Genomic DNA, 17,460 nt, shown 5'->3' with positions numbered 1-17,460 from the left:
TGTGACATTCAATCTGACACCTTTATGATAAGAAAGAATGAGCCATGCAAAATTCTGGGGGAAGAGCATTCTGGGCAGAGAAAACAAGGGCAAAGGCCATAAAATAAAAACAAGTTCGGTATGTTGAAGAACAGAAAGCAAGCCAACGTAACTAGAGCATAGAAAATGTGAGATGAATGTTGAGAGGAAGTATATAGAGGCAGGGGGATAGGTCTTGGTAAAAAATTGAGACTTTATTTTAATTGCAATAAGAAGTCATTGGAGGGTGATTTGCAACTTGGAGGATTAATTTAGAGCTATATAAATTATCTAAGAACTTTGGATGCCACAGCTGTAACAGTTTCTGGAAGCCTCAAACAAAAACATGATACAGAAAAAACATTAGGAGTGCTGTGAGCCATAGAGCTACGTTGAAACCAGAGCTTAAGCCCTCATATCCAGATTCCACTTGTTAAGATACATTTTATACATTTAACTCATTAAGATACATTTACAATTAACTCAATCATTGTGACATGCACTGTTTTAGGCACCAGGGATACAGCTATGAAGAACAAAAGTTTTTTGCTTTAAATTCTAGGTTAAAGAATAAAGGAAATAAATATACTGTAACACTGAGCAGTTATTCAGGGTTTTAAAAAAATAATCTGGGCCAGGTGCAGTGACTCATGCCTGTAATCCCAGCACTTTGGGAGGCCATGGCAGGTGGATCATTTGAGGTCAGGAGTTTGAGACTAGCCTGGACAATATGGTGAAACCCCGTTTCTACTAAAATACAAAAATTAGCTGGGCCTGGTGGTGGGCGCCTGTAATTCCAGCTACTCAGGAGGCTGAGGCAGGAGAATTGCTTGAACCTGGGAGGCAGAGGGTGCAGTGAGCCGAGATCGGGCCACTGCACTCTAGCCTGGCAACAAAGCGAGACTCTGTGTCCAAATAAATAAATAAATAAGTAAATAAAATCTGTCTGTGCCTGGTGGCTCACGCTTGTAATCCCAGCGCTTTGGGAGGCCGAAGTGGGCAAATCACCTGAGGTCAGGAGTTTGAGACCAGCCTGGCCAATATGGTGAAATCCCATCTCTACTAAAAATACAAAAATTAGCTGGGGGCGGTGGCCAGCTCCTGTAATCCCAGACACTCAAGAGTCTGAGAGAGAGAATCCGGGAGGCAGAGTTTGCAGTGAGCCGAGATCGCACCACTGCACTGCAGTCTGAGTGACAGGGCGAGTCTCCATCTCAATAAACAAAAACAAAACAAAGCAAAACAAAAATCTATGGTCCCTGCCAGTATTTCAACTTTACAACATGTCAGCATTATTTATCAATTGTGATAGCCCTACAACCTAGCAAAATGCTTCACACATAGTAGATACTCAATAATTCTCAAACCGAATTGGGCAAGATTATTATGTTAGCTCTAATCTGACTGATACACCATATTCTGTTTTGTGAATGTATGGCCTTAAACAAACAAAAAAAAAAACCAAAGACCCTGTGTCCTATTTTTGATAGATATATTGGGACACCATTTTTTCCCCAAAAAGACTTTGTTTTTGTTTGTTTTTTTTTTAGAGCTTTGCTATATTAATCACTACATTATCTTTATTCTGTTATTATACCCAAAGCAAAGAGATTTAATTCTCTATGGTGTGTATCTATTTTGGACTTAAATTATATGAAGTCAGTTAAACCCACAATTTTTTTCTAAACAATTTATTTTCACAGTCACCTAAGTATGCCCTATTTTGTTTTTGCACATCATACAGAAAGTCATGAAATGGATAACCTTTGTCCTTTCCCATTTTCAGCTATATGTCCTATAAGAAAAAAATAAAACTATTTTTCAGTTATTGCAGAAGGCAGTTTAAAATGCTGTTGTAATTTGATCTTTTGCTGGCCTTTTCCTTCATTCTCTGTTCTCCAGGTCAGGAGAACTATGAAGAGTTCCCCGAAAGTGCCATGGTCTGTTTCATGGTACCCATTCAACATTGGAATGTCTTTTCTGTCTTCTTCTTCTCCCTCCTAGATAATTTGTCTTCAACTTTCAGACCTCAACTAAATTTTATCTCTAAAAATTCTTTTTGACCTCCTATATCTGGTTAGTTGCTTATGTTTTTCCTATTAGCAGCATTATCACATGCCATTGTAATTTCTCTATTTATTCTCCACTTCTTTTATAGACTATCAACTCCCTGAGGGCTGGGACTAGTCGGGACAGTTCCAACCCTACCTCTTAACCCAATGACTACCCAATAATAGACCCTTAATAAAAATACACTGAATGAATGAATAAATGAATAAATTAGCTGTCATTTTTCCAAGGCAGATTGTAGTTTAATTTGTTCTTATCATCTGGCATATTAAAAAGGGGGCTTTGTTCATAATTTGTGACTTTCCCAGTCTCCTGAGTTCTATTTTTGTGACTCCCTTTTATTTTATATAGTTTGATACTTAGCATGTTACTTCAGAACAACATAGCTTTTAAGTCTGTGATAGAAAAGAAAGAGAAGACAATCTAGTATTGTTATAAATCTGCCCTTAGGACCTATTTCTCAGGAAAAGCAGACAGGAATGAGTAGTGGTTGAGGATCTAAGAGCAGGCGGTGTCATTATAAAAACGAGAACAGGGCATCATTTCCACATTCACTTTCATTCCTCTGATATTCCCGCTCGCAAAAGCTCTGGCTTGATTGTTGACAGTCAACGAGTGAGAACTGTGGTTTCTACTGCCTTTATACAGAAAATCAGCGTGGCTGTATAAGAAGGGGTGAGAAATGGTGTTTCCTCTCATGAATAAAAACTATGTATCCTGATGTTGCTGACAAAGAGCTGAAGTTACTAAACCAATGATATACTCTCAGGGAAATGTATGTGAAAAGATACTTACTATTTTTTCTTTCTTTTCTCCCCCTCTCCCCTAGCTCTTTCCAGCCAATTCAACGGAAGGAACCAGGAACTGAGGAGGAAGGAAGTAATTGACATTCAAAGCCTCTATTTTTAGACACCTTTACACTTTCCTTTGCTTCTAACTAGCAAGGATTTTTCCAAACAAGCTTTTAATTAGCAGGTGAGTTTAATTGATATGTGGGTTTCTCAGAAGGGGAAAGGACTTCAGTGTGGAAAAGGAGGGAGAAGGAAACTCCATCACTCTCACTCACAATAGAAGGACCATTACTTCATTTGCACCTGGATGTTTTAAAGGATCAATTTACTGTAGCAAAGAAAGAAGGCAGAGAATCAAAAGGTTGGAATCTGTCAGACAAGAACAGAGGCACTATAATTTAACATGCTAGGTGGATGATTTAGAACTTGGAAAAATATTGCTACCAACGTCCAAATACAGAAACTAATCTATTTGCACACAGTCAGGTTCTGTCCAAGTGCTGAGAAAAGAGTCATGTTTCAAAACCAATGAAGTTAATTTTTTTTAAAAAAATTTAGTCTGCAGAAAAGTTAAAGAAATACATATTAAAATCACTGTTATTGATCTTAAAGGGGGAGTGCTTCATTAATATACCTAAATGGTGATTTTTAACTCACAAAGACATTTTAAAAGTTTCATCCAAAATAAATAGTCTGCTTTCTTGTGGGGGGAAGAGAAGGTGCATATTCTGTGTCCAATTTTGTAAAATGAGTGCTTGCAGGAACCATATGAAGGTATATACATCATGAATCAGAAAACCATTGGTTGCATGCCATAGAGAAAAATACTAAGGAAATCAGAAAACCAAAAGAATAAATTTAATACATATTGGCTATCCTCACAATCACATGAATGGCTGAATAATCAGGCCTCACATAAAGGTAAGAATTAACGCAGCTCTGAAATCTAGAAAGCAGAAACCAGTAGAGAATCCCCGTGAGGCATCAGCCACTAGAATGACTCAGCACTTACCATTTTATTTCCTATTGTTATTTAGATGGAAATCCCCAATTCCCAGATCTGACTGGTCTAGCTTGATTCATACAACCATTCATTGACAAGGGAGGTAACATTCTTCAGTCATACCAATATTTAGTGGGGGAGAAATGGTTTAAGTAAAAAAATTCAGGAGGCTGATGCACATTTTGATCTGCTCTAAAGCAGTATATATGTGTATAAACACATGCATATAACATATAACCTATACATGGATATGTAGGTATACTTCATTACAAAATTGTAGTTATCAAATTTTCCTCCACTATTCCAGCACCCATGCTCCCTGCCTGTTGTAGCGTGATTACAGGTGCTGAATGGGCACGGTGAAGTTCTGTGCACCCAAGCACTGTTAAAGTGCAGATTCTCCATCAGCCAGAGTGGAAGTCTGTGTTCCAGAGGAAGAAAATTCTCATTCGACTCCCTGCAGCGAGGAACCATAAAAAAAAATGGCTGCACTTTCACCCTTTAAGATGCCTTTTCAGATTATTTGATATTTATTCTTTAAAAAGCCTTAAATAATAGCCTGGACCCTGCTGAGTTCACCATAGAACTGTTAGAGACCTGTATTTATTAGACAAATGGTAGTTACATGGAACACAGAGTCCTAAGAGAGAAACAGGCTACATCAACATCTTCTACCCCTAAATTTCTGCTTTCATGATGGGCCCAAACCAAGACACTTAGTATTATTCCAATAGAGAGTCGTTCTTTGTTTGTATTAGGAAAGGATAATGTATTATTTAAGAATGAGCCACCCTCTTCAGGATAAGTTTCGGGGATTCTTAATACTTATCTTGAAAACTACATTTTTTTTTTATTAGGAAAAAATTAGAGTGAGAATGTTTTGAAAAACTATTGCCTGACCTTATGGTTAATCCTAGTGTTTTCTGGTGGAAATGCATTTCTGTCTTGGGCATAATATTTAAATTCATAAATTGGGTAACTTGGCTTACGTATAGGCACTTTGGATATTTGTAAGAGAAACCTGAAGAGAATATCATATCCAATTACAGTCCTGCCTTGTATGATTTGTGGTCTTTTATATTCTTCTCTAGAATGTTAGCAATGCAAGCTCTCACAGCAAGCAGCTACCCGAGTGTAGTGTGTGCCGACGATAGGAAAGTAATGAAAATAAGAACCCTTGAATGCTGTAATTGGTGATCCAACCTCCTAGACTACTGAAAATTAATTGGCCAGATGTTCCCTACCCAACTGTAATGGGGGATAATGTAGGAGACTGAGTTTTCAACCTTCCCCAGGTGTGCACATTTGAGCAGAGAAAAGTGATTATGAGTGACATGCTGACAGGTGCAGCGCCCATGTTCCACGGTGCCCTTGTGTATCTGTTATATATTTAGGATTTTTCCCCTGAGGCACTTCAGCAATATGAAAATAGACAAGGAACAAAACCAAAAGACCCTTAAGATAGAAAAATAGCTTGGAAGTTGTGAATATTATATTATGCATATATTAATTGTATTATTATTTTAGGTTACATCTATTCCTGTCACTGTTAGCTCTTACTATGTTTATGTGCCAAACGCTGTATTAAGCAATTTTAGAGGTGGTTTCTTACATCATCTCTGTTTTTTAGATGCATCAACTGATGTTCAGAGAGAGAGAGTAAACCTGTCAGAATTACACAGAAAGTAAGAGAGTAGGTCTTGAGGCTCTAATATCAGAGCTCGTGGGCCTTATCTACTAAGCTATATAGTCTCCAAAAGAGCATATTTGTTCACCTCTCTGAGCCACAGTCACTTTGATAAGTCCATTACTTGTATTATCTCATTTAATTCTTACAACCACCAACAGAGTTACAAATTACTTTCCCCATTTCACAGAACAAGACATGGATGCTATAAGAGTATGATGAACTTGACCAAGGTCACATACTACTACAGAACAGAGAAGGTGCTCAAATCTAGTTTTCTCTGACTCCAAAGGCCAGGTCTTAATCACAATGAAGCAGTGCTACAGAAAGGATATGTCTTTTGGATATGAAAATATAGCATCATTGCTTTAAGTGTGATTTTTTAAATTGTCCTTATTCACATGTTGACATTCACAACAAAAACAGTTAATGTCTCCATCTTCTCCTATGCAACATTTCCTTTTCTTCAGTTTTGAATGGAGCCCAAAGCACCCTCTGATTTTGAAATTGCCCTCAAGAACTATTTAGAAAGAAAATGTTGTTCTTCTAATAAAACAGCACAGCTGTCTCAAAGAGCTTTTAATCCATCTTTTTAAAAGATGTGGACTTTCTAAAATAATGTCGCCCCCATTTGTCTTCTATGAAAGAAGATATTTCAAAACCAGGAACACCTATCATAATAAACCATTAAGATGACTCTAGCATTTCAGTGTATTTTTAGAATTTAATATTTCACCAAATGTTGTTATATATAATTCATGTAGTGGGATATGATGGGATTTGACAGTTATCTCATTTGTGAAGAAGGACCAAATAACTCATTGTCCCACATCCACAAATAAATTATTCTTGTCCCCAAGCTTGAGACTCTGTCTGTTAGTTTCCTCACCTTAATAGATTTTGTTTTCTACATAATACTTTTTGCAGAAGGCTATGACCCTAAACATATATTGGGCTACTGTGAGAGAATGAAATTTCTGAAAATTAGCCTCACAGATCTAAAAATGAAGCATTAACAAAATAGTCTCTACTTCTAGAAGTAAAAAGAGGCCTCAAGTGAAAATTGTTTCATAGGATTTCATTCAGTTTCTGTCACTTGTCAAACATGTGAAGAGAAAGCCTAAGTTTTTCCTGCCCTGTAAGTGGATACCATATGTTCTACCTAAAGAAGGGCCTAGAGTTCCACTCTTCTTCATTTCATCCATTTCAAACCCACATTTGATTCTAACATTACAATGCTATAGTTGACTCTAGAACTTTCCAAAAATTAGATGTATAGGTCTAAGTGTAATGTTTTGGTCCACTGGGCATTTAAAAAGTATACATGAGGCTGGGCGCAGTGGCTCACGCCTGTAATCCCAGCACTTTGGGAGGCTGAGGTGGGCGGATCATGAGGTCAAGAGATCGAGACCATCCTGGCTAACACGGTAAAACCTCATCTCTACTAAAAATACAAAAAAGAAAAAAAAAAAAGCTGGGCATGGTGGCACGTGCCTGTAGTCCCAGCTACTCAAGAGGCTGATGCACGAGAATCACTTGAACCCGGGAGGCAGAGGCTGCAGTGAGCAATAATCGCGCCACTGCACTCCAGCCTGGGTGACAGTGCGAGACTCCATCACAAAAAAAAAAAAAAAAAAAAAAAAAAAAAAAAAAAAAAAGACTCTATCTCAAAAAAAATATATAGTATACATAAATATAATTAAATGAAATTTTTTCCTAATCAAATTACATCAATATGTTGCGTATATGCCTCACTGAATTTTGACTGTGTTTTTACATTTTGTTCTTCATAATCACGCATATTTCTTATGACTTTTAATTTTACGTGGTGTGAATAATAGTTTATGATATCCTAGTTGATCAGATTCCTCGGGGCAGATGTTTCCTATTCTTTTTATTCTCAATTTATTGGCTATTCATAAAAACACTCGATAACTCTTTTTCAAATTGAAGTAAGATTACCTTAATGCTGTTTAAGAAACAGAAACAGTCCTGAGTTGCCTCCTTAAGGGTAAAGGTGAATCGTAGAAGGAGAAGAAGGTGGCTAGTAAGGAAGCATTTGGAGGGAATACTAACTTGCAACTTCACTGTTTTTATTCTTGGAAAGTTTTCCATGGGAAATTGTGGCATAATACATTTTTTATGTCTCTTATCATAAAATTTTTAACGTCTCAACATAAAAAATTCTAAGCAGGTATTTATAGGATGACTAAAGATACATATTCATATTTTGATCATAAACAACTATTATATACTACATAAGTAATATAGGAAGAGCACTTAGATTTACCATTATATATGTTTAAGCTAGCACAAAATGACTTACTTAGTCAAGACATTATCACATATTCATATGTTTATTATTGTACTTATATATCATACTCCAATTAGATAGGTAGATAGATATAGCATGTGTATGTATTCCATTTACTAAAAGGGTGTGTTGTGTGTGTGTGTATGTGTGCAAATAACACTTGTGGCATCAGGAAGCATGAATAACTTAGCTCTAACCTTTTTCTGAGGATATATATACGGCAGAGGAGAAAAACACATCTAGGTATGAGCAATAACCACATCTCAGCTGGGCTTCCTGGATTTTGATATCATCTGAGTGCAAAGCTAATAGTAATTCCAAAAGTTAGATGGCCACTGGCCTCCACTAACAGTGCCCCAGAAGGTGTTTTTTAAAGCCCACTGCAATTGAGAGTTTTAAAGAGGTGAGAGGATCCTAGTAATATCTTTTTAATAACACTTGTGAGACAGTCAAATTGTAAACCACTAGGCCATTTTGCTTTAATTTTGGTTAGTTTTCAGTAAGCAGATGATTAGGAGAAATATACAGGCAGGAATTCTTCAACAGATTCCACGAAGTGTGATTGTTTACTTGGACCTGCAGTAGTCCACAGAATTCTCCTGCTTATTGCATTCAAAATTTAATATCAAGAATGAAAGGTAGAACATTTCACAGATAGGATTAGATGAAGACCCACAATCAAGGCACTTCAGGCAGGATGGCGATGATGCTGAACACATTTTGTGTATCTTTATTATTTTTTTTTGAAATTGAGTCTCACACTGTTGCCCAGGTTGGAGTGCAATGGCACTACCTCAGCTCACTGCAACCTCCGCCTTCCAGGTTCAAGCAATTCTCCTGACTCAGCCACCCGAGTAGCTGCCATTACAGGCACCCACCACCACGTCTGGCTAATTTTTTTGTATTTTTAGTAGAGACGGGGTTTCACTATGTTGACCAGGCTGGTCTCGAATGCCTGACCTCGTGATCCACCTGCCTCGGCCTCCCAAAGTGCTGGGATTACAGGCATGAGGGACCATGGCTGGCCCACTTTTGTGTATCTTTGAAGTGCTGATTCCTCTAGCAGGTATGTTAGCAGGTATCTAGCAGGTATCTAGCAGGTATGTCAGGTCCTTTAACTCTTATAGTCATCCTTTGAGGTAAACTGGTTGTCTTGTGTTTCCAGGCAAGGAAACTAAAATTCAGAGTGATTCAGTGACTTGCCAATACATTTACTGCTAGGAAGCCTTTCTTTCCATCAGAGTTGGAGACGGGCATCCCTGTAATATAACCACTGGTTTACTGTATCCCCGCTCCTCGAACTTAAGCTCCATGAGGACTGGGAATTTGTTTATATTATTAATTATTCTATTTCCAAAGCTTGGTACATTCATTTCATCTATTCAACAAATATTTATTGAGTGCACAATATACGCTGAACACTAAAAAAAAAAAAAAAAACTAAAAGCAAACAATACTGTAGTGGAGAAAGACAAATAATAAGATAAAAACAATGTAAAAATGTATAGAATGTTAGATGGAGAAAGGCACTGTGGAAAACAATAAACTAGGGAAGGGGTAAGGAGAGAGTGGCTAGGGAAGTCCTTGCTGAGAAAGTGGCAGTGGAACCAAGACCTGGCAGAAGGAGGTAAAGTGGGGAGCTATGAGGATAGATCAAAGGGAAAAGCAACCCAGGCAGAGGGCACAGCCAGTTTGTAGGCATGAGGTGGAAATGAACCTGGCATGTGTAAGTATAGCAAGGAAGCCAGTGTGGCTGGGGAGGAATGAATTAGAGGAGAGTAGTAGGGTCTGCAATCAGACAAGTAGTGGGTGGAAGAGAGGGAAGAAGACCTTCTAGGCCCTTATAGGCTAATATATGACTCTGGCTTTGGGGGATGAGAAGCCAATGAAGTTTGAACAAACCGATGACATGACTTGATTTACGTCTTTGTAAGATGATCACATCGCCACATTGAGAAGAAATGTAAAGAGGTCAAAAACAGAAGCAGGAGGAGGGAAGTTTGGAAAGTACTGAAAGAATTCAGACATACATAATCATATTCAGCTTAAATGAGGTGGAGAAACAGTGAAGGTGGTAGGAAGTAGTGAGCTGGACCGGGCGTGGTGGCTCACGGCTATAATCCCAGCACTTTGGGAGGCCAAGGAGGGTGAATCATGAGGTCAAGAGATCAAGGCCAACATGGTGAAACCCCGCCTCTACTAAAAATACAAAAACTAACTGGGTGTGGTAGTGCGCACCTGTAATCCCAGCTACTCGGGAGGGTGAGGCAGGAGAATCACTTGAACCCAGGAGGCAGAGGTTGCAGTAAGCCGAGAGTGCACCACTGCACTCCAGCCTGGCAATAGAGCGAGACTACGTCTCAAAAAAAAAAAAAAAAAAAAAAAAAAAAAGTAAGAAGTAGTGAGCTTCTGGATATATTCTGAAAATAAAGCTCACAACATGGTGTTTGATGCAGGGCATGGGTGTGCTAGGCAAATCAGGGGTGACCTGAGATTTTTGGCCTAAGAAAGTGGAAAGATGGAGGCACCATCAACTGCAACACAATATGTTTTGGGGGAAACATCTAATGTTGAGTTTGGGGTATGACACATTTGAGATGCCTATTAGACCCCTACCTGAGATCCTAGGTTGGCAATTAGATAGCAGAGCCTTCTAGTTTGGAGCTTGGGATATAAATATGGTGTCATTAGTGAAAAGACAGTATCGAAAGCACGGGCCTAGGTGAAACCTCCACAGGAATGAGCGAAGGTCTAATTCCTAGTGGACACTTTTAAATGATCTGTAAATTAAGAAATGAATACATGCAAGAAAGGTAAGATTGGAAGAAACCTAGTTTGTTTAACACCGGAGCCGTGTTGTAGATCAAAGTTTTTTACTTGTCATCAACAGAAAGTGTCCCTGGTTATTTCTTTTTTTTTTTTTTTTGAGACAGAGTCTTGTTCTGTCGCCCGGGCTGGAGTGCAGTGGCCGGATCTCAGCTCACTGCAAGCTCCACCTCCTGGCTTTAGCCATTCTCCTGCCTCAGCCTCCCGAGTAGCTGGGACTACAGGCGCCCGCCACCTCGCCCGGCTAGTTTTTTTTTTTTTTTTTTTTTTTTGTATTTTTTAGTAGAGACAGGGTTTCACCATGTTAGCCAGGATGGTCTCGATCTCCTGACCTCATGATCCGCCCGTCTCGGCCTCCCAAAGTGCTGGGATTACAGGCTTGAACCACCGCGCCCGGCCCTCCCTGGTTATTTCAAACAACCTCCCTGAAAAACAGCAAAAAAAAATTATTTTAAAAATATATTGAGGAACTCTTAGAATATTCTTTTGAAAACTAGAAACCAGGCTTAAATGCTACATAATCAGAAACAAGACCTACAATTATTACACAGCCATTTTGAAAAATAGCAATATGTCAGCTTTAGCCATAGAATGAGAATGATGATGTTCATCACAATACTTCAAATGAAGGAAAAGGGGATCATTTTTAACAGACACCTACTATGTGACAGATAATGGGTTTTTTTTTTGTTTTGTTTTGTTTTTGAGACGGAGTCTTCCTCTGTCGCCAGGTTGGAGTGCAGTGGTGTGACCTCGGCTCACTGCAACCTGGGACTCCCTGGCTCAAGCGATTCTCCTGCCTCAAGCGATTCTCCTGCCTCAGCCTCCCAAGCAGCTGGGATTACAGGCATGCGCCACAGTTCCCAGCTAATTTTTTTTATTTTTAGTAGAAACAGGGTTTCACTGTGTTGGCCAGGATGGTCTCGATCTCTTGACCTTGCGATCTGCCCACCTCGGCCTCCTAAAGTGCTGAGATTACAGGCGTGAGCCACCGTGCCGGACCAAATAATGATTTTTAGTCAGGATGGAAAATTCATTTTAATGAATGCTTACTATGTTAGCTCATTTAATTCTCATACCATTTTGTGAAATGTGTATTTTATCATTATTATTTTGAGATAGGGTCTTGCTCTGTCACCCAGGATGGAGTGTAATGGCACAATTACAGCTAACTGCAGCCTCCACTTCCCAGGCTCAGGTAATCCTTCAACTTCAGCCTCCTGAGTAGCTGGGACTACAGCCGTGTGCCACCATGCCTGGCTAATGTTTTCAAAAAAATGTTTGTACAGATGGGGGTCTCACTATGTTGCCAAGGCTTGTCTTGAACTCCTGAGCTCAAGCAATCTTCCCTCCTCGGCCTCTAAAAGTGCAGGATTACAGGTGTGAGCCACCATGCTCAGCTGTGGTATTACTGCTCTCACTTTATAGATAAAGAAACAGGGTCAGAGGGGATAAGTCATTCTTCCAGGTCACACAGACAGTGAGCACCAGATTTGCTTCATTCCATTTTACCAGATTGCCTTCCCAAAGCAAAAATAGGCTCAGCATTTCATAAAAAGCCTCATTTTTTTTTTTTTTTTCTGGAACATTGTTAAGTAGGCAGGGCTGATGGTTTATTCCTGTTTAATAAAAAGGAAAACGAGGCTGGGTGCGGTGGCTCACACCTGGAATCCCAACACTTTGGGAGGCCAAGGTGGGCGGATCACGAGGTCAGGAGATGGAGACCATCCTGGCTAACATGGTGAAACCCCGTCTCTACTAAACATACAAAAAAATTAGCCAGGCGAGGTGGCCGGCGCCTGTAGTCCCAGCTACTCAGGAAGCTGAGGCAGGAGAATGGCGTGAACCCGGAAGGCAGAGCTTGCAGTGAGCTGAGATCGTGCCACTGCACTCCAGCCTGGGTGACAGAGCGAGACTCTGTCTCAAAAAAAAAAAAAAAAAAAAAGAGAAAACTAAAGCTAAATAACCTGGCCACCTGGACAATCTCTAAAAGTAGATGAGATTTAACTCACTGTTTCAGTGTGACTTAGTGCTCTCGCCACCACTTGGAACTGAGTTTAGCAAAACTAATGCTGGTCTTAATGAAAACATCTTGACTTTATTCTTTTGGAAAGGGTCTCCATAGTTTATTGATTGCCTTCAGTCACGAAAATATGTGAATGTACTAAATACCTATATTTATTGATTGTACATTTGGATTTCTTTGACAATCTAATGGTATCTCTTTATGTATTTCTGCCCGACTTAAATCCTAACTGTGATAGCATTTTCCCCAAGTAACACATAATTGCTAATAATTTTCACATTCACTTGATTTTTATTTGACTTTTTTTCCCCTTAATTGCTTTCTCCCTTCCCTCAAACCACTCTTGTTTGGAAACAAGGAACTATCTCCCCTCACTCAGGTTCTCTCATTCTAATGTAGACAATCAATCTCTCTTGTCAATACCATATTTCTCTGCCCGCTTTGTCATTTATTGTTGTATTGGATTGTCTTTCACTTTAGTTCTCTGGTCCTTTTTCTTTTGAATCTTTAAAAATTTATTTCTCCCAACTGAATCTTTTCAGTTCCGAGGAATGAGATTTTACTTGCTTTTTCTCCTCAACATGTTATGTTTATCATGAGATTAACGTCTTTATTTTTTGGCTCCGAAGACTGTTGAATATTCTCTCCCAGTCATTTTTATTTTCTTTCTTGTTTTTGTGGCTCTATGTTGTTAAAAGTTCTTCATGGCCTGCTCTCCACCTACCTTTTGGTTTGCCCTGTTTTCCTACATCAGCTTCCTGGGAGGTTTTATTCATCAATTTTTTTACATGATACTATCAGAAATCTTTGCTACCAGGTATAGTCAAAGAATTACAACTCCTCTGGTCTGTTCCGCTCTCTGCACATGTTTATTAGTAAGCGGATAGTATTGGAAGAGATTCCAGTCTTACACTCTGCTTGTCCAGAGCTTATATTTATTTTTGAAAAGTACTTCAATCTAAAAGAAACTATATCTCAAAATAAGATGCAGGTTTATTCGCTGCTATTCAAGTGGTGTTTGCAACCCACAACCCATACCCATATTTTTCTGGGTAATTGCTTTGTACAGAGCTGTTTTCACTTTTTTTTTTGAGACGGTGTCTCCCTCTGTCGCCCAAGCTGGAGTGCAATGGCGTGAACTCGGCTCACTGCAAGCTCCACCTCCCGGGTTCACACCATTCTCCTGCCTCAGCCTCCCAAGTAGCTGGGACTACAGGCGCCCGTCACCACGCCCGGCTAATTTTTTGTATTTTTAGTAGAGACAGGGTTTCACCATGATAGCCAGGATGGTCTCAATCTCCTAACCTCGTGATCTGCCTGCCTCGGCCTCCCAAAGTGCTAGGATTACAAGCATGAGCCACTGCTCTGGCCTTAACTTTTGACTAATATTTTAAAAATTAAAAGTATAATAAATGAATCCAGTAAACATCTTAACAGAATCAAGAAAATTAGTGCAGTAGTTGTCTATGGTGTGCAGAGTTGAGCTTTGGAGGTAGACATGAGTCTGAATCCTGGTTTCACCTTTTTCCAGCATGTGATCTTCGGATACATTAATTTGCTTTCTTCAGTCTCAAGTTCCTCTCTCCTTAAAAATCGTGATAATGGGTTGGGTGTAGTGGCTTACGCCTGTAACCCTAGCACTTTGGGAGGCTGAGGCAGGCGGATCATGAGGTCAAGAGATCAAGACCATCCTGGCCAAGATGGTGAAATCTCGTCTCTACTAAAAATACAAAAATTAGCTGGGCGTGGTGGTGCACGCCTGTAGTCCCAGCTACTAGGGAGGCTGAGGCGGGAGAATCGCTTGAACCCGGGAGGCGGAGGTTGCAGTGAGCCGTGATCGCACCATTGCACTCCAGCCTGGGCGACAGAGCAACAGTCCGTTGCAAAAAATAAAATAAAATTTAAAAATAGGGATAATTATATCTCTTTTATGATATAGTTGGAGAATTAAGTAGCTTATATTAGTCTTCCAGGGCTGCCATAATAAAGTGCTTAAGCTGGATGCCTTAAACAATAGAAATTTATTCTCTCACCGTTCCAGAGGCCAAAAGTCCAAGATCAACATGTGGACAGCTTTGCTTTCTCCTGAGGCCTCCCTCTCTCTTTGACTTGCAGAGAACTACCTTTTCCCAGTGTCTTCACATGGTAGTCCCGCTGACTGTGTATCTGTATCCTAATCTCCTGTACTTATACGGACGTGGTCATATTGAATGAGGCCCCGCCCTAATACACTTTAATTTTAGAGTCATCACCTCTTCAAAGGCCCTGTTTCCTAACACAATCACATTATGAGGTACTGAGAGTTAGGATTTCAACATATGAACTTGAGAGGACACAATTCAATCCATAACACCATCTATAAATATTTGTATTCAGCAGCTAACACACTGTACATTCTTGATAGCTCTTAACTATTGTTTTTCCTATTTTATATAGAATGTCACTATTTCTAGTTGTTTTTTTTTTTTTTTTTTTAATTTGGACCAAGAGTTTACTTAACTTCATGGAGTATTTAATGGACATAAGACACAATTCCTTATTCCTTATATGAGCCCTCTGCAGATGACATCCTCAATAATTTTAGCTAAAATTAGCTAGTTAAGAGTACTACACAAGCAAGAGTACCATAAATCAAGGCTTCAGGAAAATTGAACTCTAACTCTGGAAGTATCTGCCCACCTAGTCAATTCCATCTACATCCGAAAACTTTATTTTTCAGCCTGGCCTCCCTCTTGAGAGTTGCTGTTTTTCTGGATAACTGAAATTTTACATAGGCAGTGACTTCAACTTCCACACATCAAAACATCTCAGCTCAGTCACCAGCCAAAGCAATGCTCGACTACATTTCCTGATATATGTCAATGGATCCCATTATTTTCCTAAGTCCCCAAGCCATCCTATACCCTATCATGCAATCATTTATTCAGTCATGAGTTCTATCATTCAGTCTGTGGCCTTGGTTTCTTTTTTTCTTTTTTTTTTTTTTTTTGAGACAGAGTCTCACCCTGTCACCACACCCAGGCTGGAGTGCAGTGGCATGATCTCAGCTCACTGCAACCTCCGCCTCCCAGGTTCAGGTGATTCTCTCGCCTCAGACTCCCAAGTAGCTGGAACTACAGGCGCATGCCACCAGGCCTGGCTAATTTTGTATTTTTGTAATCCCAGCACTTTGGGAGGCCGAGGCAGGTGGATCACCTGAGGTCAGGAGTTCAAGACCAGCCTGGTCAACATGGTAAAACCCCATCTCTACTAAAAATACAAAAATTAGCCGGGTGTGGTGGCGTGCGCCTGTAATCCCAGCTACTCGGGAGTCTGAGGCAGGAGAATTGTTTGAATCCGGTGGTGGAGGTTGCAGTGAGCTGAGATCACACCACTGCATGCCAGCCTGGGTGAGAGAGAGATTCCATCTCAAAAAAAAAAAAAAAAATTATTCTGCAGGTTTGTATATATAACAATCACATGAGATACATCTCCCCCATTCAGTAGATTATGAGAGATTTAAATGATTTTTGTGGGTAATTTCACCTATCTTTGATTTCTGCCTTACATGCTACTTTACAAGGTAAGCACTGTTTAATTTGGGACTCCATAGTCCCATTTCTCAACCACTTAGGTGGCCATTTACTAACTAAAGAATAAATCTCAAGTTTCTAAATCTCTTATGCAATTCTTCAACCTCATCTTTTATCTCTCCGTGGACCCTCAAGTGCAGCGCATCGGGCCTGCTCACTTTCCTGTGTTACAGACAGTGTTTCTGCTTTGAAACTTGGCCCCATCCCCTTTATCTGCAATCATCTCCCTCCATTTCCACCTAGAGAAATCCTACCTATCTAGTAACTTTCAGTTAATCACCCACAGCTGGAAATAGGCTTGCTTTCCTCTGAACTGTAACACTTGGTTTCTAGCACACTTTTATCCCTTATCCCCACCATGTTCACCGTAGAAAAATGAGCAATGCAGAGAAACAAGAAAGGTAGGGATAAAAAAGAGAAAAAAAAGACTCATTATCTCACCCCCAGAGACAACCACCATGAATGTTCAAGAATATGCCTTTCTTGATTTTTCCTCTTTTTATATACATCATTGTCTTCCTTGTCGTAATTAAAAGAAGAAAAGTAGAAAATGTTATCATTATTTTCTTAGGTGCCAGATACTATGTTAAGATTTCACAACCATTATATTCACAACTACTATATGAGTATCCTATTTTTATCTTCATTTGATAGAAAAAGAAACCCAGAGGCCGAGTGAGGTGGCTCACACTTGTAATCCCGGCACTTTGGGAGGCAGAGGTGAGCGTATCATTTGAGGTCAGAAACTCAAGACCAGCCTGACCAACATGATGAAACCCCATCTCTACTAAAAATACAAAAAAATTAGCCATGCATGGTGGCACACGCCTGTAATCCCAGCTACTTGGGAGGCTGAGGCCGGAGAATTGCTTGAACCTGGTAGGCAGAGGTTGCAGTGAGCCAAGATCACGCCACTGCACTCCAGCCTGGGCAACATAGTGAGACTCTGTCTTAAAAGAAAAAAAAAAAAAGAAAGAAAGAAAAAGAAAAGAAACCTCGAGCTTAGAATGTTAGGCTAGTTTCCCAAGGTAACAAACAAACCTACAGAGCTAGAAACCAGTTGAGTCCACGTTTGTTTTACTTCCTAGTCCTGGGCCTTAACTGCAACACAATGCTGCCTATATGTGTGTCTCTGTGTGGGTGTTTGTGTGCA

Source organism: Chlorocebus sabaeus, chromosome 23, assembly GCF_047675955.1.
Source record: "Chlorocebus sabaeus isolate Y175 chromosome 23, mChlSab1.0.hap1, whole genome shotgun sequence".
NCBI lineage: Eukaryota > Metazoa > Chordata > Mammalia > Primates > Cercopithecidae > Chlorocebus > Chlorocebus sabaeus.
Note: the sequence above shows the minus strand (reverse complement) of the source record.